The following is a 4,372-nucleotide window of genomic DNA, read 5'->3' on the forward strand; positions in this document are numbered from 1 at the left end:
GTGAACCTGCATATTCAATATGTATTTTTATTAATGATATATATTTTTATTGATGACATGATTTTGTACTTTATTTTTTGGTTCTAAATTATGTATACAACAATTTAGTGAATAAATGTTTTTCTAAGACTTTTATATACGAGGTCTGGACTGGTTTCTAAAAAGCCCCCTTTTTTCTCCCCACTGGGTCCTTGCACAGACCACTGTGGAAACAATCTGTTCCTTTGTATTCATAACCTGGGGTGTGAAACCTCCAGCTCCTCTAGACGCTATTTGCAACATACGCCTGCCAATATTATCCCTTAATTATATATTCCTATAGATAAAGATGATATTTGTGAATAAATACCCCCTGAATAAATTGCCCTTTCAGTCAGTTATTCAACAAAAATATCAATAGATGTAATGGTGTACTGTGGAAAAGGTAGGTACACCCATGGCATTGTACGCTGATATTGTCCATTAATTACTTCTTGTAGGAGTTTTGCATAACCATCCACCAGTCCATGACATTGACACCTTTTGCAAGCAAAATTCCTTCAATTTCAAGATGCACATTGGTTTCCTTTCATGTACTGCCCTTTTTAAATCCCCCCCCCCAACATTTTTATTGTTTTTACTTAAGAAGTTTTATCAGGCCAGTCCATAACCCTCAATTTCCTTCTTTTAAGCCACTTCTTGGTGGATTTGATACCCTGTTTCCCGAAAATAAGACCTACCCCAAAAGTAAGACCTAGCACTATTTCTCAAGATTCCTGTAATATAAGACCTACCCCGAAAATAAGACCTAGTTTGGTGGTAGCATGTGAGGGGGAACTTGAAGAGCAGGAGAGATGGTGTCAGCCTGCAGGGACATACTGTATCAGGGGATGACAGGGAACTCCCTCCGGCCCGCGCAGTGACAGGGAGCACTCCAGTACCATACTTCACCAACTGCTGTCCCCCCAAAGGCACTGTTTAATGTAATGGTACTGTACTGTAATGTGTACCGGTAAATGGTACCGTACTTTAACGCGTTGTCCCCTGTCTGATGTCCGCACTGCTGCACCGGTGGTACCGCTGTCCGGTACTGTGACAGGCGGAGTGATACCAGATAACTTTGGATTGTTGTACATGAATAACTTTAGAGTGTTGAACATTTTGTTGCACAATTGTTGCACAAAAAAATAAGACATCCCCTGAAAATAAGACCTAGTGTGTTTTTGTGGGGCAAGAAATATATAAGACAGTGTCTTATTTTCGGAGAAACATGGTAGTATGCTTTAGATCATTATAGTGCAGAAAGATCCCTTTTTGGTTCAACTTCAACTTTTCGATAGATGGTGTACATTCTCATCAGGCACATTTTGATATGATTCAAATTCATCGTTGAATCAATGACTGCAAGCTGCTCGGGCCCTGAAGTAGCAAAGCAACCCCTAACCATAACACCCCCCATGCTTTATGGTGCATGCTATGAGGTTCTGCTAAAATGCTGCCTTAGGTTTACGCCGAACATGTCTACTGTTACCATGGCCAAACAACTCTTTCTTTCATTCATCATTCCACAGCATATTTTTCCAGAAGGCCTGGTCTTTGCCTATATGTTCAGTAGCAAACTATAGGCTTTGTCATGTTCTTGTTGGACAGCAAAAAGTTTTTGCTGGCACACCTCCCATGGCAGTTAAATTGGTGCAATGTCTTTCTTATTGTAGCTATATGCACTTTTGACAACAACTGTTGCAAGAGTTATCTGTAAATCCTATGATTAAGTTTTGGTGTACTTAGAGATTTGTTACCACCAAATGATCAGCTCCTGGGTCAGTTCTGGACAGTCACTTTAAATCTACACCATTAGCAAATTATTTGAATAATCATTTGAATAATCATTTGAATAATCATTTTTAAATAATTTGGCAATCTTGTTAAGTCCCATGCCAGACTCATAGGCATTCACAACCTACCTTCTGAGGTCCTTAGAGAGCCCTTAATCCCTTAAGCCCATAATCTAGGCATTATAACACGCCAAAAGCAAATAACCAGGCCCTAGATGTCTGAGGTTTAAACTAGGCAGATTCCACCTGCATATTACCTAAGGAGGCTCCAATCAGCGGCAACTAATCTGAAATGTCTAATTTTAATTTCATGGTTTTGAAGTGGTGGTAAAAGTAGGGGTGCACTTACTTTTTCAGGCAACAAATCTGCATTATTTCTACTTTTGTATTTACTCACACGACGTTAAATACTATATAGTGGAGGTGCACCAAAATTAAAATTTCAAAACCAAAATTCAGGTCAAAACTGATTTTTTTTTCTAACTTTTCCAAATGTTTTTAAAGATTTTTTTATAAACTTTTATTTTTTTATATTTTATTTGTATATATTTATTTTTATTAAATATTTTAATTTTTTTACTTTATTGTTGGGGGCCATCGGGGGAAATATTAGGGGGTCTAAGCAGACCCCTGATAATTCCCTTTAAAAATAGAAAAAGAGATTGAGAGCACAATCCTCAATCTATTTTTCTGCAGCCCCTGTTATAAATATAGAGGAATCCTTTATATTGAGTGCTCCTGTTCATTCATAACTTGCGGAGATAGTATGTGTACCATGTTCACAATTGTGAATGAACAGGAGTGATGTAGATCACACCCATCCATTCATAATTGGGGACACAGTAAACATACTCTGTCCTCAATTATTTACAAACACTCAACGGTCACTGATCGCTGAGTGCTTGTACCACTCTCTATCCTGATTTGCTGTCATAGGAGGCTGAGCTTGCGAGAGGGGAGCTCAGCCTCCTGTGACAGCATTGAGAGCTGCCTCTGCCCCCTGATCTCCTGATCTCTCCTGATCTGTCACAAGAGGCTGAGCGGTTCGGGCAGGAGAGATGCTGACCACTCACAGCGCTCCCCTGCACCGCTCTGCCTCCGTGACAGTTTCTCTCCTCCCCACTGGGACACAGAGCAGTGCCCAGCGGGGAGGAGAGAAAGCAGGGATGCGCCTCCATTTCGGTCACAAAATGAGCACGAGGTGTGAACCCAGCCTTACTGTTTTTATTCCTGTGTAGGGTCTTTGGTAGAGAGGGGTATGTCTTGGAATCTTCAAAATGAAGTATCAATTTGTGGTGGTAGTAAAAGTACAACAACTTGTCCCCCTTTATCTACTGGATGATCACTTTAGATATAGCCTCTGCTAGAATCTTGCTAATTTTTCTGATGTATTTGTTATATTTTTTAAATATATTTTTAACAGGTATTTGACAGGTATCGGAATGATTATTAGATTGTAATCCCTCAGGGGCAGGGCTCTCCTTAGCATCTTGTATTGATTTGTATTGTAACTGTTATGTTTTCCTTATATTGTAAAGCACTGTGCAAACTGTTGGCGCTATATAAATCCTGTATAATAATAATAATAATAATAATACTAACAATAATAATTAGTTACCATCACACTACTGATTTTTATCTTCAGCTGTCAGCAGCAATTGGCAACATTATTTGTTGCTTGGATACATTTTTTTTTATCTATGGCGCTTCCACTGGATGCACAGAGGTTTCTGGTTCTCTTTGCATCCATGACTATATGTTGGGTTATGGCCATACATCACCTCAGCTTCTGTGAGGCACACTGCCGGCTAACCTACACAATGCTGCCAGCCTCATGATCATGCTGTTTTTTTAAATTATTTTTTGCGTATGTCTTTTATGCCTGAGATGTTTTCATACTTCACAACACCTTTAAACTACAAAAATAAACTTGATTATAATCCAAGCTATAACAGCCAATCCAGAGCAAACTTCCATTGTTCCATATGGCTGATGAATGGTGAAATTTCATTGGTAGTTATGAGTAACCACGCTTTGCAAATTTTTTCTTTTTGGATTGTGTTATTGAATAAGCTTGTTATATAATATTATAATATAAAACTATGTTGTTTTTTTTATAAAACAGAGAAGAAATGAAATCCCTGCAGGAAGCATTCACAAAGCAACTTAATGAGGCGAATGAAAAGGCTGAGAAGCATCAGGCCACTGTAAGTGTTTGTGTCATGTGACCCTCCAATTACTTCTCGCCTCCATTTTTCTTTTTCTCTTTGAGTTTTGTGTTGCTGTGCTTTTGTTGGGTTTGAAGACACATAAAAGCATATTTTTTGGTAATGGTCTGGCTTTGTGTTCCAGAGCTGGGAAGCGCAAGGTAATGGACAGTTTAACATTACACAGAATGGTTTGTAGTTTTAGGGTTTTGAAAGCTTGTGTTAACATTACCACCTAAAGCTTTTCGAGATTTTACATTTATCTCCTCCAGAATAAAAATTGACTTTATAATGTGGGTCTTTTTGCTGCAACTTTACTCCCTTTTAGGAAATGAGGGGGTGAGACATGTA

At 38.7% G+C, this 4,372-nt stretch overlaps 1 long non-coding RNA gene across 1 annotated transcript in view; it reads left to right on the plus strand.

The window, feature by feature from the left end:
• The window catches only part of LOC108799397, a 12,066-nt gene extending 8,045 nt beyond the window's left edge, over window positions 1-4,021 (plus strand). Inside the window, exon 3 of the long non-coding RNA XR_001942028.1 lies at window positions 3,940-4,021. This is a non-coding gene — a long non-coding RNA (uncharacterized LOC108799397). The remainder of the gene's footprint in view (window positions 1-3,939) is intronic.
• Window positions 4,022-4,372: the final 351 nt, after the last annotated feature.

Source organism: Nanorana parkeri, unplaced genomic scaffold, assembly GCF_000935625.1.
Source record: "Nanorana parkeri isolate BGI_ZX_2015 unplaced genomic scaffold, ASM93562v1 scaffold1714, whole genome shotgun sequence".
NCBI classification, from domain to species: domain Eukaryota; kingdom Metazoa; phylum Chordata; class Amphibia; order Anura; family Dicroglossidae; genus Nanorana; species Nanorana parkeri.